At 35.7% G+C, this 26,060-nt stretch overlaps 1 long non-coding RNA gene across 2 annotated transcripts in view; it reads right to left on the reverse strand.

Moving 5' to 3' along the window:
- LOC123839042 (uncharacterized) overlaps positions 1 to 26,060 on the reverse strand; it is a 467,480-nt gene that overhangs the window by 319,558 nt on the left and 121,862 nt on the right. Inside the window, exons 1-2 of one of the 2 annotated variants that reach the window (XR_006789557.3) lie at positions 11,748 to 11,813; positions 2,826 to 2,968 (exon numbers count right to left, since the gene is read on the reverse strand). This is a non-coding gene — a long non-coding RNA (uncharacterized LOC123839042). Of the gene's footprint in view, positions 1 to 2,825; positions 2,969 to 11,747; positions 11,814 to 26,060 lie in introns of those variants that run through there. The other variant, XR_010410242.1, reaches the window with a different exon arrangement.

The raw sequence follows: 26,060 nt of genomic DNA on the forward strand, positions 1-26,060 counted from the left end.
CCAGGGCTTTATTTCCAGTCCCCCTTCTCCGGGGGCCGTAGGTGGAGGACACTGGGCACCATCTAATGAAACGAGGTGATTGTAGACTCCATTCCATTTGATACAAGTGTCTTCCTCTCCTTTAATCTCTTGGCAAATAGTCCTTTTGTCCTCTCATTTCTTTCTTTTTTCTTTCCTATTATTTTTCTCGCATACTCTCTTTTTCTTTTTACCTTCACCTCTGCTATACTGACCATAATATGAAACTTAAGCAGACATTTAGAGATTTTTATACCCTTAAAATAAATGAAAGTTACCTGCTTTCATTCCACACACAAAAAAATATAAGTAAATTTGTTTTTGTATGTGTCTCTAAAAAAAAAAATTCCTTTTAATGATTTCCTGTAAAAAAAATACTTTCCCTATCTCTATGTTCTGATACTACTAGAATGACTGGTTTTCTATCTGACTGGAAATGTGCTGTCATTGGTTGTGAGCTGTGGAAAAGTCTGTAAGCAATGGTGTTGAATCAGTGGAAACACATTCCTTCAGATTGCTGTGAAACCTGTAACACTTGTCAAATAGGTTCCGGGATAACATTTTGTAAGTTAAGGTAGCAATGAAATGCTTTGTTGCAGAAGTCAGAAATGATCTAGGTAGGACGTTTTAGGCAGTATGGACCCTAGATAGGAACAACTGAAAAATCAGCTATCTGACAGTCAAGATGAAAAGTTATCTCTGTAAGTGTCCTGCAGAAGGCCAAATTGAAATGATCAAATAATAGGTACTCTAAAAATAAAAAAAAATCTACATGCAACTCTGGACATAGTAAAGTAAATACAATGTTGGGAAGGAGACTTTGGCAGAGAGCTCAGAAATCCCCAAGTAAATGTTACGTTGGATTTGTGGGTTATGACTTAATTCTGACTGCACGCTAGAATTACTTGGAATGTTTTAAAAGAAAAAAAATAGTGCCAGTGAGGGGCCTGGACAAAATTTGTTTGTTTGTTTTTTTTTCTTTTTTTGCTCCCCAAATAGTTCTGATGATCTCATAAGGGCTGGGAACCAAATGTTATATAACTTGTCCATAAAACTCTTTCCTATAATTTTTTAGTGGGCAGTGAAAACTACTAGATTGACTCCTTTAAATCTTCTGTTATAAAACTACAGGAATTAATGAGGAAACAAACAAACAAACAAAAAACAGTAAAATTTAACTACATTGTACCTCACCCCTCCTAAACTTCATTATTTTATAACCAGAAAGGGAAGAAATTGTAGAATCTTCTGAGTCACACTAATAACAATAGAGAATTACTGTTTTTCTTCATTCTGTGGCATTCCAGGAGGTGTAAGAAATTTTAGTTACATGTACCTTTAAAAGTTATTATTCCTTTTAAAAAAATTTTAAATCTAGTTATTGAAATACTGTATTGAAACATCTTCAGGAACACAGTGTAAGAGTAAACAGGAAGAGCAGCAACAGATTTTTAACAGAAGTTAATAAGCAAACATCACCCCAAATTTGATACTATAAATATAGAAAATGATGGATAACTGAATATATGAAAGTATTTGTAAACACTATGGCATAAGCAATAAAGCAGTGCATGTAGAAAAAGAAGGCTGGGTTTTTGGCAGGTTTGGATTGAGTGACTTCTTTACCATCTCCAAGATGAGATCTTGAGTGTATCACTTACCTCACTTGGTCTCCTCATCTCTAAAATGGAGATAATGAGTACTTATATCATAGGGTTACCAAAAATTATATAAATATGGTTTGAGAAACTTCTTCACACAAAACAGCTCTCTAGTAAATATTATTCCCATTACCAATAAAAGAATGCTATAATTTATAGAAGCAGAAAGTAGATTAGTGGTTGTAGGGGTCTCAGGGTGGAAAAGAGAGCAAAGGAAAATGGGTGTAAAGAATCTTTTCAGGATGATAAAAAACGTTCTAAAACCAGATGTGGAGATGTTTGTTCAACTCTGAAAATTTACCAAAATCACTGAATTTTATACCTAAAATAGGTAAATTTTATAGTTTGTAATTTATGCCTCAATAAAGCTGCTTTGTTTTTAGTGCCCTGGGGGATAGGAGGAGAGGGAGTTTAATGAAAAAAGACTGGCCATAATAATTGCTTAAGCTGGGTAATGGGTACATGGGGTTTATTAAGCACTTATCTTTAGTTTTGCATATATTTGAAATTTTCTGCAATAAAAAGGGAATGTTGTAATTAATGACAATTAAGTTTTCTAATTTTATCATTGTTAAGGTTATCTAGTTTCTTAAACTAGATATAAGGTCTTATGTCTTAACAAATATAATGCTGGTAAGAAATAAGAATAACGAATGAATAGAAGGCACAGGCCAAAGTCTTTTCCAGCTATCACCGAGGAGCAGAAGTTAATTGGAGGCTATTCTTATATTTTTGCAATCATTCTTTATATCACCATAGATATTCTGCTTTTGCTAAATTGTAAAGATGGAACTTCCTCCTTTACTGAAAATTCAACATAAATTTAAAGCAAGTAGCAGAGGGTTCTGAAAACATAAACCATCAATTGAGAACCAGAACATTTACACTTGATATATTCAAAACGAACTTCCTCCCACCCCTCTCAACCGATTTTTTACCAAAATTTAATCCTCCATTTGAATTTCCCTGAATCTCAGTGTACAATCAGCTGCACACACACAAAAAATTGCAATTATCTAATTCCTCTTCTCTCCTTCATTTTCCACATGCTATTGTTGATCATTTTCTATTAATTACACCACTTGACATTTTCATCTGCGTCCCCTCTTCTCCACCCACAAAAACACTTAGTTCAGATCACATCACCTTTCAAGACGACAGAGATCATCTCCAACTGGTATTCCTACTGGCCTCTCTCCACATTCTCCACATTAGCCATTCTCAATCCACGTTTCTTCTGGGAAGCAAAATGAAAATGTTCACAAGTACACAACCATATTTTAATGAAACTGCAAAAGAAAAAAAACACATAGATAGAGTAGTAATTTGTTCATAGCTCTAACTATTAATAGTATCTCAGTAATGGTCACTTTCAAAGGCCCAAGCAGTAAAAGGATAGGCCATGGGTTTGGTGTGGTTCCAGGCCAACGGCACTGATCTTTCTGCCCCAGAAAGCAAACCAGAAAATAAATGAGCAGAACATTAATAAAGAACACCTCCTAATACAATGACCAAACCACTTTCAACTTAAATGTTTCTATGGCTCCTCACTGTCTACAGAACGAAGTACACGTGCTTTAATAAATTTTATAACTGCCCCCCAACCTCATAACCTGGATTCTCTCATCTGTTCCCTGCCCATACCTTCAATCTCAAGTTCTGTCACATTCCTAATCTAATTCTACATTCTAGCCATACTGAGCCACTCAAACATCTCTAAATTCTTGATTGTGTCTCACACTTTTAGAACCCCAAGACTAGTTATAAATAGATTGTTTTTTTAAATGAGGAAACTAAAAATTCATATGTTGCAAGCTGTTGGTGAAAAAAGAATATTCCCTGTATGATACATAACAACATAATAGAATTCTGAGGAAATTCAGAGGCCTGATGACCATCCAACTTATCCCAATCTTAGTTATTTTTACTGCAGCTAAAATTACTTTGTATTTCTGTTCCTAATTTCCAAATTTGCCTCTGGATCTGGAATTTTTACCTTCTGACATTAAACCATCTTATCCATAAGAAAAATGAAATACTATAAAATAATTATACCATATATAATGTCCAATATTATATAATACACTAAACTAGTCATAGTTATTGACCAAAAAATTATATTTTTAAAAAATCCACATAATTTTTTCTGTATTTTACTTCAAAACTGAATTTCAGAATATTTTTAAAGTACTCAAATACAGATATCTTTATAAAGTCATTTTTATAAGAAAAGCTAAAAGGAAGAACATGAAAATGAAGTAAAAGAGGTGGAGAAGGAAAAGGAAACTGAAGAAAGGTTGCACTTACTGATTTTCTAAATGCTAGATCTAGATATTTGGTGTTGCCTGTATTTTATAAAAAATGAGAATTATTTTGTTTTTAAAACTAGTGTAATGGAAAAAAATGATATTTATAATACTGCGGTCTTAGAACTAATAAATGAAAGTCACCCTTTTCTGCTGCAAAGAGCTCAGCAGAAAAGGGTGGCTTTCATGTATTAGCTCTCTAATGAGTCTGCATATGCAATGTTTTGAGATTAGAGGTTGTAAAAGACATGAATTCACTTCTCCACAAAAAACTGAGAGTAAGTTGGGGTTACTTGGAATATGCAAAAAATGCAGAAAAGGGGGAAAAGGAAAATATAGGAACATGGCAAGGGAGAAAGAAGTTAGCAAACTAGTCTGAGGCAGAAATGCTGTATGATGTGAGATGGTCAGTGAAACATCCCCATTTCTTGAGTGGCTAAAGAACTTTTAAGACAAAAATATTCATTTTTATTTTATTTTTTTTAAGATTTTATTTATTTGTCAGAGAGAGAAAGAGAGCACAAGCAGGGGGAGCAGCAGGGAGAGGCAGAGGGAGAAGCAGACTCCCTGCTGAGCAGGGAGCCCCATGTGGGGCTCGATCCCAGGACCCCGAGATCATGACCCAAGCCGAAAGCAGACGCTCAACACAACTGAGCCACCCAGGCATCCCAAAAATATTCATTTTTTAAAGTTGGTTATTTTGTGGGAATATTATATGCCCCAAACTCACGTAGTCACACACCTCCCTTGTAAAACTAAGCAGGCACATGATTCGAGTGAGAGTTTTGTTTGTTCATTTACTTGAAACAAATCATGAAACAGAGATGAATTCCAGGTCTGAGCCAATAGAGAGGGTAACCAGAGCGCCCTGTTAAGGGAGGTGAGATAATCCATAACCTGGGTCCAAATCAACAGAACCAGTGGCTCCGAGGCAGAAGTTACTGAAGAATGGAAGTCCTGGGGGAATTCCCACAAGTGCCACAGAGAACTGTGAACCTCCAAAGGGAGGTTCAACTTAGCCCACCCACTTTTGAAGGGGCAGGGAAACCCCAGCTGATAATCAGGCAACGTTAGCTTTCTAAAACTATCACAGAGCCACCAAATGTTAATAGGTATGCATTTCCTACATATCAAAAAATAATACCCCATGTGCTACATATCAAATGTATTGCTATATATCAAAAAATAAAACATCATTTGATATTTATCTGAGAGGAGCCACAAAGGGAGTAAAATGTGACAGTTTTATGAGCAAAATTCCATGGATTTGATGATGACTGTCAACCTACTCAAATCAGAATTATATAAAGAGTTGTGTAATAAGATACTATAATGATCAAGTTACTAGTATTATAAGCCTATAAATCTATACCCACTAATTATCAAGTTATTAGTATTATAATCCTACAAATCTATGCCCACTTATAAAAGAAATATGGCAATATTCATACCTCATTCATAAAGATATTGAAAAAAAACACCAGATGCTAACAAAATCTTCTCTGGATAGTAAAATATGAGAAATGTTGTTTTGCCTCCCTTTCTTCCCATTCATATGGAGTTTTTTTCATAACATTTTTATTTTGTGCTAGAAAACAAAGTATAATTTTTAATTGCTCATGAACATCTGAACTATATGTATGTAATCAGAGATAAAATGTATACATACAATAGTTCCATGATAATTTTAAGTACTAAGGCTATGCAACTATGAGATTTCTAAATATGAATCTGTTTATACCAATCCTCTTATTAGTTCTTCATTTTCTTAAAACTAGGACAAAACAAAGAGACTTTGGAAAGATGACCTATTGACAATACAGCTTAGCTTTCTCCCATGCTAAAGCTATTTTGTCTTCCACTGAAAATGTTATTGCTCATTAACTAAACCTACTGAAATTGGATATTCCTTACCTTGGGTAATTCACAGTTTTAAATGCTTAAGCCTACCTGACTGCTACCATATTTTTCCTCACATCAGTCTCAGCAACAGCTGGGGCAGTCACTATTTATTTGTAATTGTATTGTTAAGGATAGAAATAAGTGAAAGTAGTAGAAAACTGCAATTGCTCTGCTGGACAGTTTGTACTCTAAACTTTTAGGGCTGTCCAATAAGGAGCAAATTATTTTGTGGAGCAGAAAAAAATAGTGTCAAGCTGTCAACAGTGGAAAATATAGATGTGTCATTTCTCAGTAATTTAGAAGACTAGAACATATCTTTTCTCAGGCAACTTGTGTGTGTGTGTGTGTGTGTGTGTAAAATTAGAGAGAGAGAGAGAGAGAGAAAGAACTGTAAAAACTTCAGGACAGGGCGCCTGGGTGGCTCAGTTGGTTAAGCGACTGCCTTCGGCTCAGGTCATGATCCTGGAGTCCCAGGATCGAGTCCCGCATCGGGCTCCCTGTTCGACAGGGGGTCTGCTTCTCCCTCTGCCCTCTTCCCTCTCGTGCTCTCTGTCTCTCATTCTCTCTCTCTCAAATAAATAAATAAAATCTTTAAAAAAAAAAAAAAAAAAAAACTTCAGGACATATTTTTTTAAGTGAGCTACTCTGCTTCTAAACTTTAATATCTATTATTTTTCTTTCTCAGACACACAAAACTCTCTAAACCTTTAGAATTTCACCCACTATTTCTTCAACCTGAACACCAACCTATGCTTTAGCAACTGAAAAATTCTCACTCATTCTAGAAGGTTTCGCTAAAATTCTTTCTACCTTTTCTATGAATCTCAGACTGTTCTAGGGAGATTTTCATGCTTATATTTCTATTCAACCAGCTTACCCCTTTAAAACAATTGCCTTTATGGAAATACATTGTAAATTTCTTGAGAATAGAGACAATAGAGTTTCATCTTTGTATTCCAAAAACTTAGCAAAATAAACACTATTGAAAGATCTTAGGAGTATGGCTGTCTGACTCTAATACTCCCATACTAACTTTAGGAACATCAGCAAAAAAGTGAACCTCTCTATGCCTCCATTTCTTTAATCCTAAAATTGTAATGATGATAAATCCTATCTCATAAAGATGTTGTGATGATTAACTCATATACTATATGTACAACACTAAAGAAAGGGCCTGGCTTATAATAAACTCTCAAAAAATACTAGCTGTTGTTTCAATAACCAGTAATAGCTTTGATTTTGTGTGTATCATAAAGTAAATTCCACCTATGCCAGATAGATAGATGAAAGATCCTACAAACATAAACTAAGCAGAAATGAAATAATCTCATTTATTGAAAAACAAAAGGGAAATTTTAATACACATTTTATGTTAACATTATCATTTATCCCACCCATCCCATACTATTTGGATTCAAATGGAAAATCATTTTTATCAAAAAACTTATTCTATGGGGGGGCCTGGGTGGCTCAGTTGTTAAGCGTCTGCCTTTGGCTCAGGTCATGATCCCAGGGTCCTGGGATCGAGTCCCACATCGGGCTCGCTGCTCGGCAGGAAGTCTGCTTCTCCCTCTCGCACTCCCCCTGTTTGTGTTCCCTCTCTCGCTGTGTCTCTGTCAAATAAATAAATAAAATCTTTAAAAAAAAAAAAAACTTATTCTATGAATAAACTCTATTTCATTTACGTCTTGTCATTTTATGAAAAGTTTTTTTAAGAGCTAATTGATAATAAAATTATATCCCTTACCAGATTTCTGATGAGAAAACACAGGAATAACATATTCTTAAGGTTTTTCCTCATTATCAATCATTTTTCCTAGGATTCCCAATGAATATAAGAAGGTTCTTATCTGAACTAGGAAAGTTTGTATTCCTAGTGAAATTCCTCCAAAAGGTGATCAAAATCACTGTCACAGATAACTGGACTTGAAGGTCTTTAAGTTACCAGTAGATCATTAAAAGCTACACATGCAATTCTTTTAAATGTAGTCTATCCTCTGTAGGATATCATAATGATGAATATTTGTCATTATATACTTGTCCAAACCCACAGAATGGATAACATCAAGAGCAAATCATAATGTAAACATAGACCTTGGATGATTATGATGTGTCAATGTACGGTCATGAATTGTAACAAATGTACCAACCTCATGGGTGATATTGATAGTGGGAGAGGCTATGCATACGTGGGGGTAAAAAGTATATGAGAAATCTCCGGTAGTACCTTCCTCTCAAATTTTGCTGTCAACCTGAATCTGCTCTAAAATAAACAGCCTTATGGGGTGCCAGGGTGGCTCAGTCTGTTAGGCATCCGACTCTTGATTTTGGCTCAGGTCATGATGTCAGGGTCATGAGATTAAGCCGCACAGGGCTCCACACTGCTGGTGTGGAGCCTGTTTAGGATTCTCTTTCCCTCTCCCTCTGCCCCTCCCCCTCCCCACTCATGCCCTCTCTCTCTCTCTCTCTAAAAAAATAAATAAGTAAGTAAAATAAAATAAGGGGCACCAGGGTGGCTCAGATCGTTGGGCGTCTGCTTTCGGCTCAGGTCATGATCTCCAGGTCCTGGGATCAAGTCCCTCAGCAGGGAGTCTGCTTCTCCCTCTCCTCTTCCCCCTCCTTGTGCTCACTCACCCTCTCTCTTTCAAATGAATAATAAAATATTTTTTAAATGAATAAATTAAAATAAAATAACAATCTTTAAAAAAGACAGAAGTACTTAAATCGGTTAGAAATCTAGAAATATGTTACTAAGACATATATCTAAACTAAATTGTTGTTTAAAAGATTGAAATAAACAAAGGGTCTGAGATATACTAAAGAAATCCTATCAGAAAGAAAAAAGAAAAGGAATGATGAGCAGATATGAACTGAGTTCACAAACTTAGGTATATAAGCAATTTTTAAATGATTCATTACTTTTTTGTGTAAATTTATTTAAATTCTAAACCTACATCTTTCTAAGCTCAAATGAAATTCAACATCAGCAATTCTTGAGATTCCTCCTTAGGGTTGAACTAAGGTCTTGGGGTCCTGGTCAACACTAGGATATTAGGGCAGGGGGGCCATTTCAGTCATCATTTGTTTATACTGATTATCACTTAGTCCTCAATTATTCCAGCTCACATATACCTTTCAGATCTGTTTACTCTATTACTTTTGCAAGCACATGTTAGACACCATGTCTTTAATGAAGTTAGGATATCCTGGACTGAAATCAGTTTTCCTGATGCACCTAATGGCCATTCCCTCTGAGGACTTCCACACCTGAATGTCATAACTAGGCATTTTTTTAACTAGGTAGGTTTTTTTTTTAATGAATAAATCCACAGACCTTCCACTCATCGCCAGCAAACAAGGAAAATTTTTGTGGTCTGTGGAAATCCCACTCTATATCCTTTAAGAGCTTTCTCTTTCATTGAACTCTATTGTCTTCAGTGGGCTTAAGCTTTTGGAAACAAAAGACAGGAAACAGGGGAAATGTCTGGTACACAATTTCTATTCTCCCCAGCCAGAACTTCTACCTAGCCAGGAAATTCCCAAGGTAGAAAAATCACAAAATTGATTACCTACTTGAATGGGATAAGGAAAGAGCATACACCAAAAGAAAACACGTAAGAATGTGTCAAAAATTTTCATGCCACAGTGATATATTGCTGAGGTTACAGAACAATGTGTATCTAAGAATCTTATTTCATAAAAGTTTATGTGCACCTATAGCTTTCTATGGAGGCAACTGGGATAAGATATGACATATTTTAAAAAGAAAGAACCCTGAATTCTAATCAGGAAACCTAGATGTAAGGACTTTATTATTCTCAAATAATAGGTCTGGGAAGGATACTTCATCTCTGTAAGCCCAAATTTCCTCTTTAGTAAAGATTCCTTATAAAAATTCTGGGGAATCAGCGGCACCTGGGTGGCTCAGTTGGTTAACTGTCTGACTCTTGATTTCAGCTCAGGCCATGTTCTCAGGGTGGTGAGACTGAGCCCCACATCATGTGTGGAGCCTGCTTAAGATTCTCTCTGTCCTTCTCCCTTTGCCCCTCCCCCACCCCCCCTCTCTAAAAAAAAAAAAAAAAAAAAAAATCCAGGGAATCAGAAAGGTGCAAATGTAATGTAATAATATTATTATGATTTATAATTTATTCTATACTCTCTGATTTTTAAATACATAGAATGTATTCATTTATATCCTCACAGATTGAAGCTATAACTGGACGCTCTTACTCTTTAACATTTGTCTATTCTTTCTCTTACCATGAAAGAGAAGAGAAGGAAAAATTGGTAAGTGTTAGAATTATCACTGAGTGTATTACTCAAAATGGAGCGTGCTATGTCATCACTGAGTACGTGCTTACAAAGTTTAGGAGTGCCCAACACTACCATTACTCTGACATCAACTGTGAAGTTCAGCAGTCCCCAAACAACTCTCACTTATGACACCAGTTGCAAGTCCAAGACTATCCTCACGTTCCATAATTTACCAGTAGGAGTCACAGAATTCACTGAAAGCTATTATACTCATGGTTATGGTATCTTACAGGAGACGGATACAGGCAAAAATCAGCCAATGGAAGAGACACAAGGGACATAGTCCAAAATAGTTCCACATGTTTAACTTCCAGTTGTCCTCTCTCAATGAAGTTGTGGACAATGCTAACTTCTCTAGGTAATGATGTGTGACAATATTCATAGAGTATTGCCAATTGGGGAAGTGTACTCAAGCCATGGTATCCAGAGTCTTTATTAGGGCTTAGGCACATAGACATGACTGACCACCTATATGACTGACCTTTAGTTGTCAGCCCCTGTGGAGGCTAAGCTGTGTGGCCCAAAGCCCATACCATAATTCACATTATCAGATTATTCAGTGTGACTCAAGGCCCACAGATAAACAACAACACTCTTATTGGCAGGTCAATCCAAGGGCTTAGAAATTATCTCTCATGAACAAAGATCTCTCTGTGGGTAAGATTAATTCTTTACTACACAGCAATTATGATTACCAAGGATGTTGACTGATAACTTCTTAAAAAACCATCAGAAAACAAACCTAAACTCTTTAGATTTACTATAATAAAGAACACCACTTTCAACAAAGTCATGGCAGGGGCCCAAAAGAAAAGGATAATAGAGAATGCTACTTATATAGAGTTTTGGGGTCTAAGATGAAGTGGTTTAAGGTTAGTGTTTCAAGGCAGGAAACAAATTTTGGATTGGGCAAGCCCATGATATAATAGTTTAGGATTAATGGACACATAAAGAACACTTTGTGCTCTTTCTTCATATGAAAATGAAGCACACCTTCATAAGTGGACTGTCTTTTTGATACATTTGTTATTTGTCCAAGTTAGCAATCTCTTCCCGGGCAAGAATTTCCTGAAACAAATATTTAGTCATGTTGACATAAGTAATCTCAGTTCTCATTTACAATTTAGTACAGTGGATGTAAATGGTCTCAATTCTAAATGGTAAGAATAAAATTCCAAAACTCATATGGAAGTTTTACAAAAACAGAAAACTAGCACTACAAAGACCATGTTTCAATGAAGTATGTGGGTCTGAGCAGTCAGTTGAGGTTGTTTTTCTAAAAATTTTAGCTCATCTATTAAAGAATAAACAATTAAAACCTTAAGTCCTCCTGAGACTTGGTCTTTTTATCTTTAACATAGAAATAATAATACCTCCACTGAAGTATTGAGCAAGATCAAATAGCTACTAAATGACAAAGTTGGGACACAAACCCAGTCTGTTGGACTCCCAAGCCTCCCATCACACCACCTTGCCTTACATATTCTCATTCTTATGCTGAAATAACTGAAATATTAAGTAAAATAATATATGTGAATGTACTTACCAGAACTTGGCACATAGTAGGTGTCAGTAAATATTAATGTCCTTCCTTAATTTGTGAAGATTACTGCTCTCCATTTAAGGTCAATGACAAGGAGAAAGGGGTATAAATGAGAGACGATAATTAAGTCACACACATCTAAAACTTTCTGAACTTATGCAACAAAGTTCTTTCCCTGTTCCTTATAAATGAAATAATATGCATTTATTTGTCTGGACTGAGAGAGAGAGACAGTGTAGAGAGGTGGGAGGGACATGTAAGGATATAAAATGGTCTTTGGAATCTAGGGTTGGAAAGGGAAGAATACCAAACATTTAAAGAAGAGTTAATACCTATTCGTCTCAAACTGTTCCAAAAAAATAGATATGGAAGGAAAACTTCCAAACTCATTCTATGAGGCAAGCATTACCTTGATTCCAAAACCAAAGACCCCACTAAGAAGGAGAATTATAGGCCAATATCTCTGATGAACATGTATGCAGAAATTCTCAACAAGATAATAGAAAATTGAATTTAAAAGTACATTAAAAGAATTATTCACCACAATCATATGGGATTTATTCCTAGGCTACAGGGGTGGTTGAATATTTGCAATCAGTGTGATACACGACATTAATAAGAGAAAGGATAAGAACCATATGATCCTCTCAATAGATACAGAAAAAGCATTTGACAATGTACAGCATCCTTTCCTGATAAAAAACCCTCAACAAAGTTGGGATAGAGGGAACATTTCCTCAACACCATAAAGGCATCATACAAAAGACCCACAGCTATTATCATCCTAAATGGGGAGAAACTGAGAGCTTTTCCTCTAAGGTCAGGAACAAGACAGGGATGTCCACTCTCACCACTGTTATTTAACATAGTGCTGAAAGTCTTAGCCTCAGCAATCAGAAAACAAAAGGAAAGAAAAGACATCCAAATCAGCAAGGAAGAAGTCAAACTTTTACTATTTGAGGTGACATGATACTCTACGCAGAAAACACAAAAGACCCCACCAAAAAATTGCTTGAACTGATACACAAATTCAGTAAAGTCGCAGGATATAAAATCAATGTACAGAATTCTGTTGCTTTTTTTTTTTTAAGAAAATATTGGTTTAATTCATTTATACACACCCAACAAAGGAAGATGATTTTCAAATTACTGGTCTCAGAGACCTAAAAACCCAGGAAATTAAGCTTAATTAATACAGAATATGTATAATATATTCACCCTGGGAGAGGAGGGGAAAAAAAGTCTCTTAGTTGCTGACTAGTAATGCAAAATTTACGGAGATTGAGAACTTTCAAACTGGGAAAACTCTAGGGAAACTTTTCTTAATCATCCTAGGAGAATAGAATGCTTGTAAGCTGTTTACCTTTGAATTGCTTTCCCTCTGAGGGAAGTGTTTGTTGCGTTTCTATATACCAATAATGAAATGGCAGAAAGAGAAATCAAGGAATCCCATTTACAGGAACTTCTATACTCATCTTTAACGTTTAAAAAACTTTTTTTTTAAGATTTTATTTATTTATTTGACAGAGAGAGAGAGAGAGAGATAGTGAGAGCAGGAACACAAGCAGGGGGAGTGGGAGAGGGAGAAGCAGGCTTTCCGAGGAGCAGGGAGCCCGATGCAGGGCTCGATCCCAGGCCCTTGGGATCATGACTTGGGCTGAAGGCAGATGCCCAACTGACTGAGTCACCCAGGAGCCCCTAACATTTAAAAAACTTTGATAAATTGTGAATAGAGTTTTTTGTGTTTGACTCTTGTTCCTTTACCACCCACAGTCCCAGAAAGATTCTCTGTTGCCTACAAGTGAGTTAAGTGCGCTTTTTCAATTAATTTTCAAGTCAAACTCAAGGACGAATTTTAGAATAAAAGTGAGAGCATTTGTCCTTGGACCTTTCATATTAGGTGACAGCAAGAAAGCATGGAAAAAAGACATAAAGTGAAACTGAAAACAAGCAGGATTGCCAATATTGAATGGATGGATACTGGCATTTTCATTTATTTCAATGGTAATAGCCCAATGTCTCTGCAGTTTCGTGTCTTACATAAAAAGTTTGGAAAGGTTGTTATAAATAGAGTTAGTCAGATTATCCATTAAAGATGCATAAACAAACTTTTCTAAACTCAGCTACTAAACTCAGGCTGATACATTGATGGAGGGCATAGCTAAAAATTTAGATGAAGTCAGTTAGGACTGCAGTAAGCAGCATTCAATAGGAACCTTACCACAGTGTGGTTCATATATAACAAAAATGTCCATTTGTGATCAATCCAGAACCCACTGGACTGGCAGAAGAGTTATCCTGACACAGTTTCCCTCTAATTTACTGTTGTGTCATCTTTAGGATACCACTTTCATTCTTGTGATTGTCAGATGGCTACTCCATCTTGAGATATTGTATCTGCATTCCAAGCAGGAAACAGCAGAAGGATGGAGGGCAAATGACAAAAGACCAGCTGAGTTTCGTCTATTTCCAAATATTCCCTGAAGTCCCTTCCAACAATTTTTCTTTACACCCATAGTTCCCAAACTGTGTGTCAAACTACCTCATGGTGTCAGCTAATTCATGGGAACATGACAGGATATTTTAAGTTTTTGAAGAAAGTACTGTAATATTCAACATTTATCAGACTAAGTGAAAAACTAACTTGAGCAAATTTGGGTTCAACATTTGATCTTGGTATACTGAAATGACCTATCTTTGAAAAGCTGGAATTTTGACAATGCTATTGTTAAAAAGAAAGCAAATACCATATGCAAATTAACATCAAACAACAAATGAGGTCAATAGGGTCCAATCTGATTCCAAGATTTGAAAAGTTGCACAGCATTCAAAGCACAAACCTCCCATTCTGCATAATTTGGTTGGTCAAGAATGTAATAAAAATAGTTTTTCTCTTAAGTTACTTATATTATTTTTTCAAATGGCTACTACCTTATTAGAACATAGATATTTATTAAGTTGTTTGGATGGAGGTATTTCTTTTGACTTAAGGGCACCATGAAAAAATTACTAAGGCACTAAGAGCTCCATGATTGAGAAAGTTTGGTAAACTCTGCCTTAAGTCTTTAGCCATCTCTACCTGCAGAGGAATGTAGGAAGATGTAAACTTTTGTTAGACACACAACCAGGACTCTATTAATAAAGAAAAAGGAGAGAATGAATAATAAGCAGGCAGCAAGCAGTTTCTACCCGACAGATCGAGAATTTTAATACTATTCCCATTTCTTTTTCTTTTTCTTTTTTTTAAAGATTTTATTTATTTGACAGAGAGAGACACAGCAAGAGAGGGAACACAAGCAGGGGGAGTGGGAGAGGGAGAAACAGGCTTCCCGCCAAGCAGGGAGCCCGATGCGGGGCTCAATCCCAGGACCCTGGTATCATGACCTGAGCCGAAGGCAGACGCTTAACTACTGAGCCACCCAGGCACCCCTCTCTTTCTTTTTATAACATTTTCAAGTCCAAGGAAAGGACAATTTAATAACTGGAAAAACATGATAAATTACCAGTCAATGCTCATGCTTACTAATTACATACTTGGGTATTATCCTTGTGGACTTTGTAAAACTCATATCACTTTATTAGTTCAAATTATTATAAATTAGTTCAAATATTATAAATTTTAAATTATGTTAAGTATGTTAATTGTCACTGTCAGTTATAATGGATCTAATAAACTGGGGCTAAGTTAGGTATCTTATAGAATTTCATTAACATTTACCAAAATTGTATTCCAATAATTAAGAGGTTTAATTCAGCTTTCTAAACCCAACACAGGAAGTAATTTAGAAATGAGAAATTTAAGATTCAATATCTAGTAATGAAAAACTTTAAGCATTTACAAAAAGAGCTTAAAATCGGCATTTTATATATTAAACCCATTCTAAGTCAATAACCTGGTGCTATATTGAATTAAGAGAAGCAATAATTATCAAAGAGTAGTATTCTTTAACTCTCTATTTTACCATACCATATATATTGTGTGATGACAATTGCAATGAAAATACATAAAAGAGATAACCAAATAGTACTTAAGGAGCTAAAATACCCATCTTAAATTTAATTTCGGCAAGTTGGTATTCATTTAGATTTTAGAACATTGGTATAATGTGTTTCCTTGTAATCACACCCAGAAACACTTAAACTGAAAATACTCAGTGACTACATCAGCCCAAAGCTTAGAAGCACAAAATGAAAAGAGTAACTGATACATTTTTTAAAAAGATCCAATAGCCTTTGTAAATTTGACAGAAGTTTTATTTAGACCAGAACTGCCACCCGAGTCTGTAGAAACTGATTTCAGTATAGTACATCTTATGATATGAACTGAGGTCCCCTCTCTCTCCCCTGCCAAAAAAAAACTAAAAAAGAAGGCAAAAAAACAAATTAAAATTGGAAGATCTGTATCTGGAAGCCTCCTACTGTCCATATCATTTGATGTTAGCTATAATGTGGATTTATTGATACTAATAACCTAAATCCTCTTAATATCCAGCTCTGGCATTAAACCAGTGTCATTGTGGTTTAAGGCCTGAAATAAATATTATGTGTTGCCTTGACATCTGATTCCAGGGTCTTAAATGGCCTAACAACAGTTCCCTGCTCCACTCTGCTCTCAGAGACAAAATCCCCTAGCCAAACAAACCCATCACAGAAACCAACTCCGTGCCTACTTATCCTTGTATCCCAGGTTTCAGTTGACCACCAGCCTGCAGAATTACTGGAACAAGCCAATCACATCCTCCCATAGGACCCCAGAGTCATCTCACCCTCTTGTCACTACAAAGCCTGCTCCCTTAGCCCTCTATTTGTTCCTCTGTTCTTAAGATCACCTTCCCGTGACATGTGGTGTGCGGCATCCTCCTCCATCAGACTGTGAGTACATGTGACTAATAAACTGCTGTTGTCTCATCTTTCCAGAGTCTGGTGTCATTTGTTTGGCCTTCCCCATAACCCTAGGGCAAGAATCCTTCCCTTACTAATGGGGTGACAAAGAGGTGATCAAAACAGTCATAAAAACATGGGACAAAAAAATCATAACTCAGATATAAATTAAAATGATTATTACTAATAAAATGATGATAATAATTACCATTGGGGCACTGGGTGGCTCAATCGGTTAAACTTGTGGGATTGAGCCCCATGCGGGAGTCTGCTTGAGATTCTCTCTCTCCCTCTCCCTCTGCCCCTCCCCCCACTCGTGCTCGCTCTCTCTCTCTCTCTCTCTCTCCCCCGTCAAACAAATAAATAAATATTTTAAAAGTAATAATAATTATCACCTATACAGCTTTCTATATGCTAAGTACTGTGCTGGGTATTCTACATACATGTTGTTATTCAATCTTTTGAACAGCTCTATGATATATTCACATTTTATGGACAAGAAAATAAGGTTTACAGGAGTTAAGTAATTTAATCAAGGTTATAAAACTATTTGGGCAATGAGCTAAGATTTAAATTTAAACAGTCTGACACCATCACCCTAAAAGACAAAATCATTATCATTCATATAGATCTAATCTATATATTTCAGTTCTAGTAAGAAGTCATCTCATGTCTTTCAGGGCAACTTATCAAACATCCATAATATAATGAACTCTTTTCAAAGGAAATAATATTTATTAAATCCTATTCTTTTTTTTAAGATTTTATTTATTTGGGGCGCCTGGGTGGCTCAGTCGTTAAGCGTCTGCCTTCAGCTCAGGTCATGATCCCAGGGTCCTGAGATCCAGCCCCACATCAGGCTCCCTGCACCGCGGGAAGCCTGCTTCTCCCTCTCCCACTCCCCCTGCTTTTGTTCCCTCTCTCGCTAGATCTCTCTCTGTCAAATAAATAAATAAAATTTTATTTGACTTTAAAAAAAGATTTTATTTATTTATTTGACAGAGAGAGAGAGAGCACAAGCAGGGTGAGGAACAGGCAGAGGGAGAAGCAGGCTCCCTGCTGAGCTGGAAGCTGACGCTGGGCTTCTGCACATTGTCAGAAGACATGAACAGACATTTCTCCAAAGAAGACATTGAGATGGCTAATAGACATATGAAAAGATGCTCAACATCACTCTACCACTCTCCTACATTTTTTAAGCACAAGGAGAGTCCTTATGGATAATAAGACAAATATAGACAGAAATGCAGAAAGGAAATGCAGAAAGGAAAATGAAAAGAGGTTATAAAAGTAAGGAAAATATTTTAAGTCATCATAGTCACTTGACTATGTCTAAGGGCCAAAATCTTGTCTAAGGGCCAAAATATTTTTGTGAAATTACCTGCACAAATTTTGCTACAATTTGTGAGTTGAATTAATATTAAATATAAAATATTAATAAAATCCTAAAAAATTTAAATCACTTTTAAAGAGTCATTCTTTGTTCACTTGGTAATGAACAAACTTAAAAAGTGACTCTTTTGGAATTGCTTCATTTTCTGAGGCAAAACATTAGAGATTTTTAATAGTACTTCATTTCTATTAAGTTAAATTTATCATTTACAACCAGGGAAAAAATGCTGAGAGAACAAAACATTTCTCCTAGTGAGGTGAAAATAAGAGCTTGAGTGGTTATCATGTGAAATAAAACCGAGAAGGGGGGGGCATGTTATGATAGTTCGGGGCTTAACGGAGTCAAATAATACTTGCTGTTCCTCCCCTAGGTTTGAAAACAATTGGGAGATAGACTCAAATTTCACGCTATTACCTTTGTTTCTAATGAAACAGACTGGAGAATATGGTTTAGAGCTGCAATTTTGCCAGGTATCATGATACTTTACAGACGTGTTTTCAGGCAAAAGCACTGCAGGACTGTCTGTCCAAAGGCAGACAGAAAGAGACCCAAATTCAAGCACTTTGTGGCAGTCAGACTGAAGAACCAAGAGACAGGGTGAGAAAAAGAATAAGTTATTCAGTTTCTTCTCCCATACTTACTAGGTTGCATTATTCTCTCTTGGAGGAGTGAATGAAATGTGGAGAAAGAAACTGGACATTTTACACTCCGTGAAGTCCCTCCACATGGAAACAAAAGGCCAGGATATGGAGGTTTTTCTCTAACAAACATGTGTGTCTCATAATTCTTACTTGAATATTGGGGAAATCCCTAGGATCACCAACTTCTACTAAAATTAAAGTGGTTTTAGGTTTTTCTTTTTAGTCCAAATTTGGTAAACCATCTCAAAAGGAAAGGAAATGGTTATATTCATGTGTATATGTTTTTGTTCTCCCAGAGAACTATCCACAGAAAAGTAAATTCAATAACTTTCATTGAAACCCCTACACACTATGGGTATAGGAAAACAAATATCCATGTGATTAAGGAAAATGATTAAATATGAGAACAGATAGAAACCACAGGCCATATCCAAACCATATGAGTGTGATGGAAAAGAGAGTCGGTAAGGTCAAATAAAAATCTTAGAAAATAGGGCGCCTGGGTGGCTCAGTTGGTTAAGTGACTGCCTTCAGCTCAGGTCATGATCCTGGAGTGTCTGGATCGAGTCCTGCATCGGGTTCCCTGCTCGGCAGGGAGTCTCCTTCTCCCTCTGACCCTCCCCCCTCTCATGCTCTCTCTCACTCATTCTCTCTCTCAAATAAATAAATAAAATCTTAAAAAAAAAAAAAAGAAAATCTTAGAAAATAAAGAATATTTGACCAGGCATAAAATTTACAGAGATTTCAGTAAAGGGTAGAATAAGCTACACTTGAGAAGAATAGCTACTGTATTTATTGAGGGTGTACTTAAACCTGTAATACTATCACAATAGACAAGATTTCAAATAACCCTTTTTATATTTTTCCAACAGAGTGAGAGCCAATGGTGATCTGATTTCTGTTTCTGGTCCTACAAAATCTCTGTTCATATGACTGTTGAGCATCAAGTACTGTAAAAGTTCCTGAATCACCAAAAGATACTTCCTGTAAATGCCAGAGTTGTTAATGTTTAATGGCCATCAAAATGCTCTACGTGGAGTATAAATTGGTTCTGTAACTTACCACAGTAACTATCTTAAAGTATGATTGTAAGAATAACTTCCTGACTGAATGTTGATAAAAGTTTTTGAATATTTAAATTTCTATCAATATTTAGCTAAGAAAAATATGTTTAAAATCATATTTGCCTGTAATCATACTTAAACTGGGATGAACTATCTAATTTCTCAAAATATGGCATTTTGTGTAACCTTCAATCCAGCTCTCATCTAAGCATCTAAATAACGAAATTTTTTTGACTACTATCAGAGAAAAATAGTTTGTTAAAGTCTGCTTTTGAGATCCAGAGAGAAATTTTTTTACTCCATCAAAAATGATCCCTTTTCAAGTCTTGCAATTATTTTGACAAAAAAATTATCTTATATAATCACCTATTTTTAAATTATTTCATCAGCTGCTCTCAAAATTTAGTTAATATTTAGTATGTGCAACTGAATTGTAACAAGCACTATGTTGTCATTTATCAAAATTATTTCTACCATATATATTTCTAATTATGTAACTATGAAATAAAACTGAAACTGTTCCCTATGATAGAAAAATAAATGTCAAATTTCAAGTTAGAGTTGAAAACTTGTTTTCTACCTCTTAGATTAATTCCATTTTTATACCAAGAATGCTCCTTCATTCAGAGAATATTATTTTGCCATTATAGTATTTAAGAGTGGTCTTAGATTGAGTACCATTTTTCAGGAAAACTCCATAAATGTCTTTACACTTTGTACTCTAGTATCTCCTCCAGTTCCAAAAAGACACTGTTCAAACAGTATCCTTCATACAGAAGAAAGAGCATTAGCCTTATCAATTCCTAAGCGATGATCATTTTAGCAGATTCTATTTAAGAGCAAATTTTATCACAAATATAATCCCAGAAATATTGGAACTATATATTATTGAGCACACATATAAAATTCAATTACCAGAGTAATTTAATTGATAGGAAATATATATTCTTCTCCTATGGGAAAATGAAATAAAAAGAGAATTTTTCCTTTCAGTATTACTGAGTTGGAATTAATATGAAGTTCTTTAACCCAATGCAGTCCTAGACCTTATTACCAGCATCACGTGTACTCTAAAGAGAATTTCTACCAATAGAAATTGGTTTGCATTAAGTCAACCAAAAGTTATCTCCCAGAAACTTTTAACTTCACCAGACTCCTCTAATACCTTCCCTACTCAGTATTGTCTCTCTACACCTGCATCTGTCTGGAAGACACCTTTGGCTACTTCTTCTTTCTAAACTTCACCAATTTTGCAAGGCCCAGTTCAAGGTCCCTATCATCCATGAAGTCTTCAAGCTCTCCCTCACCCCTGAATGCGTAAAAATCTGATTGTCTATATATTCATCTAGCTTTATCTTTTTTCCCCTTGGATAATTAATTATACTCTCATAAATCTATAGATACATAGAAATAGAGTTATGATTTGTTTCCCCAACCAGACCAAAAATTCTATAAGGAACTATACTGGCTTAGCCAAGATTATCTACTCTAAAAACGGAAAGAAGCAACAAGAATTATATATTCTGTAAACTACAAGATAGAAATAGCCACAATCCCTGCCCCTTCCACTCTGGTTTATAAGAGCAGGAGTTTTACTGTCACATATCCCTCATTAAGTTATTTGACCTGATAATAAGATGACTAATAAGTATTTGTTATATTAATCTATTTGTTCAAAATGACATTACTCTCTAAATGTATAAATTTCATAAGAGGTAAGGCATTCTGAATTAGGATTTTCCTGCTAAACTCTAAAGCCTTACACATGATTAAAACAAATGCCTCACATGTCCAGTCTACAGTGCTCCACTCTACCAGCTGAGCTATGGAAGGGTGCACTCACCATCACTAATCATCAAAAAATGCAAAACAAAACCACAGTGAGATATCACCTCACACCTGTCAGAAGGGCTATCATCAAGAAGACAGAGATAACAGGTGTTGGTGAGGATGTGGAGAAAAAGGAACCCTTGTGCAGCCACTATGAAAAACAGTACAGAAGTTCCTCAAAAAATTAAAGACAGAACTACCATATGATCCTGCAATCTCACTTCTATCATATCCACAGGAAATGAAAACAAAGTATCAAAAAACTATCTGAATGCCCAAGTTTATTGCAGCATGCCATAAATAGCCAAGATATGGAAACAATATACATGTCCATCAACAGATGAATTGATGAAGATATATATATACACACAGAGACAATGGAATATTATTCAGCCATGAGAGAAGGAAATCCTGCCATTTGCAACAACTGGATGGACCTTAAGGGCATTATGTTAAATGAAATAAGTCAAACAGAGAAGGACAAATATTATGCGATTATCACTTACATGTAGAATGTAAAAAAAAAAGCCAAACTCATTGTAGAATGGTGGTAACCAGGGGCTGAGAGGTGGGGGACTGGGGAGATGTTAAAGGGTATAAACTTGGCAACTAGAAGGTGAATAAGTTCTGGCAATCTAAAGCAGAGTATCGTAATTATGGTCAACAATACTGTATTCTATGCTTCAAAGTTGCTGAGATTAGATCGTAAATGTTCTCACCATGAAAAAAGAAATTATAATTACATGATATGATAGAGGTATTTACAGTGGTAATCATATTGTAATATATAGATGTATCATACCAACATACTGTACACCTTAAGCTTACACAATGTTATATGTCAATTATATCTCAATAAAAAATAAAAATTAAAAAAATAAAGCAAGTGGTTCAAATGAACTGCCTAGTGATCTTACCTTCTGAAAATCTCTATTATATCTGTCAGTACAAAATCCATTGCATCCTTTTGGCCTTTGGATAAGAAATTATTCATCACCTCTAATCTCAATTAAAAAATCTCAAAAGATTCTCAAGTTGTTGTTAGAATCAATAAGCCACAAAAAATTAGCCTAGATATTTATTTTAAGGTGTTTCTCTTCTCTTTTACAATAAAAATTATTTGTAGAAATACATGTTAGAATGCATTGTTTTAAGTTCAGCTTTAAACTGATAAAGTAGCTATCCATTATGTTAGGTCCCAGATCATACATGGGTCAATAAATTTTGCAATACTCTAATTGGGCTAAAATATTAATATAAGTAGGGCTAAAATATTCACCCTAGTCCCAGCCTTTCAAATGGGTACTGTTGTTCATAAACCTAGAATTGAAAACAGCTCAAATCCTTCTCTTCAGAAATGAGATCACAATTCAAAGGATCCTTCACTAAAAATTACCACCTTGGGGCACCTGGGTGGCTCAGTTGGTTAAGCGACTGCCTTCGGCTCAGGTCATGATCCTAGGGCCCTGGAATCAAGCCCCGTATCGAGCTCTCCGCTCAGCAGGGAGTCTGCTTCTCCCTCTCCTTCTGTGATCTCTCTCGCTTTCACTCTTTCTCAAATAAATAAATCTTTTTAAAAAAATTACCTTCTTTTTAAGAATAGAAAATTATATACTGAAGAAATATTAAATGTTCCCTAGCTCTTCTAAATATTCAAGATAATTTAAGATGAATAGAAAAAATAAAATCAGTGTCCAGATTTTAACAGGATCAATTATTTCCATCTGTGTTGGTAGGATAGGGAAGATCGTGAAAACTCTTCTTTCCACTTGCCCTTAATTGTCAGAAGAAAACTGCAACAACAAATTTTATGATAGATAACCACAACTAAATGGTGCATTTCATACATTTTAGAATGAAACAATATGGAACAGTGTGGTTAAAACTGCTCTCCAACGCTAGACTACCTGGGTTTGAATGCCAACTCTGCCTCTCATTAGCACAGTAGCTTTGGATAATGGACTACCTCCTCTGGGTTTCAATAATATTAGAACCCACCTCACAGATTTGTGAAGAGGAGGTACTCCATGTAACGCACTTGAAATAATACCTGATACATAGTAAGCACTTGATAAGCATTAGCTAAATATAAATTATCTATAAATTAAAGTTTTACATATTTTTAGAAAAAGATGTAGTGATTGCTTTCACTAATTTAAACAGAAAACGAAATACTTTTTAAATTTGAAAATACAAGCCGTTCTCTCTCAATACAGAAATGCATTTACTAAAGGTAGACAGACTTTGATTAGGGACTAAATGAAGGGTAAAATAACAAAACATTTTATGAAAAATATAGAAAGAAATAAATAACTCAGTGGGAAACATTTCTGATGTTAATTTCCTGACCTTTGATATCCTGCCTGCCATACCAACCAGTGACCCGAATTAAATCCAGCTGTTCAGATCACACCACTTTGCTACCTAATCCTTTCAGGCAAGTGGGATCCAGTTCTTGTCTACCGGCCTTCCCTCACTGTTTGCTCCTACAGCAAATATGCCCACAAACAAGCTCCTACCAATCTTGGTTCTTTGCCTGAACAGAAAAATAACTTTGCAAGAACTGAAGGAAGCTTTCTCAGGTGAACATCTTTCATAGCACCAAGTATGGGGATGCCATCATTCTCATTATAAAAAGAACTTTTTAATTTAACAGACTAGAGTACTGTTTAAGAATGTATTCTATTAGTGACACTCATTAATCTTAAGTTAAAATGTATATTTTGGCAGCTTATTCTCTGCTTTAAATGAACTATTGCTTTAATCACAGGCATTTGCAAAACAGTTTGATTTTTCTTAATTAATGTCTGCTAAATTTACTTATGATAGACACACTCTTTTGCTAGAGGTAAAACAAATATACTGTGTGGTTATTAATTCCCACTTTGCACCATACAAAATTATTAACTGAGGTGGAACTTTTCTGCCAAGGTACTTTAATTTCTTTTTTTCAAATGAAAAGATGTAGGAGTATGACTGACTGGCATGCCCGTCCAATGAATGTAGTAATTTTTCGCTGCCTGTCAACTTGAAGACAATGTTTCACCCCAGCGTTTTCTTTCAAAGAGCTCCAGAGGAAATTTAGTAAGATTAGGAGAGACAGAATGGAACTGTACAAACGTTATTGCCTTTTTTCTTTCTTCTTCCATACATTCTATACACAATAGTGACATCTTCTGGTTGGCTGGAATATATATATATATATTTTTTTTAAGATTTTATTTATTTATTCATGAGAGACAGAGAGAGAGAGAGAGAGGCAGAGGGAGAAGCAGGCTCCCAAGAAGCAGGGAGCCCGATGCGGGACTCGATCTCAGGACCCTGGGATCATGACCTGAGCTGAAGGCAGACGCTTAACCATCTGAGCCACCCAGGCGCCCTGGTTGGCTGGAATACTGATGTTTGGAGCAATGCTTTGAAACCACATCAAACTTTCCTGATCACTCACCAAAACATGCCTTTTTGCATTAAGATACTAAATGAAATATTCCTGAATCGAAGCACTCAGCTTTATATATTTGCCATCAAAATTCCAATTTAAGTTTTTTTATAGAGAAAACACAATAGAAGAGCGGATACTTATTTCTTCAAAACAAATTTGAGACACAGGTTAAATGTAAAATTAATTGGCATGAAAAAAAATCACTTGACACAATTAAACATCCACTTACGGAAATTTCATTTTCTAGAAAGTTCATTGACAACTGGAGAAAATTATGAAAAAAAGAGAAAAGTTCAATAATATATTTCCAGGTTATTTTTAATGAGGAATAAAAGAGATTTGGAGGGCCTGGGAGAAGGAAGAGCCTGACACTAATGACGTTCCTTTCCTCTCCAACCTTTTCAGAGGGGTCTATACCTGTGCAGGACACCATGGAATTCTGAGGATGCCCTAAAGCACTATCCTCAATGCTAACGTCTCATTTCACCAATGTAACTCTCTCCTAGGGTAGGCATCCACCTACAGCGGCATCAGGTCTAGACTGGTCCTGGTGAAAGCAACCTCAGGGACCCAGAATCCCATGAGGATTGATCCAGGCATTGTGTATCTAAATATAACATATTTATATTATAACCCCTTTCTCAAGACAATAGAGGAAGGATGACTTGAGTAGTTCCAAAGTGATTTGCTTATATCTATCTCCCTAGAAAAGATGAAAAGTACCAAATATCCTCATCATAAATCAACTAAATAATCCACAGCAGAAAATTCTAACCAAAAACTAAAGGAAACATAATTTCATATCAGCAACTATTTGTAATAGAAAAGTGAAAAATTAAAAGACAGGCACCTGGTGGCTCAGATGGTTAAGCGTCTGCCTTCGGCTCAGGTCATGATCCCAGAGTCCTGGGATCGAGCCCCACATCGGGCTCCCTGCTCCGCAGGGAGTCTGCTTCTCCCTCTTCCTGCCTCTCCCCCTGCTTGTGCTCTGTCTCTCTCCTCTCTCAAATGAATAAATAAAATCTTTAAAAAAAATTATTTAAAAAGAGAAAAGAAAAATTAAAA

This window comes from Mirounga angustirostris, unplaced genomic scaffold (genome assembly GCF_029215605.1).
Source record: "Mirounga angustirostris isolate CCGP_5_RB_7025 unplaced genomic scaffold, mMirAng1.0.hap1 SCAF_3, whole genome shotgun sequence".
Taxonomy (NCBI): domain Eukaryota; kingdom Metazoa; phylum Chordata; class Mammalia; order Carnivora; family Phocidae; genus Mirounga; species Mirounga angustirostris.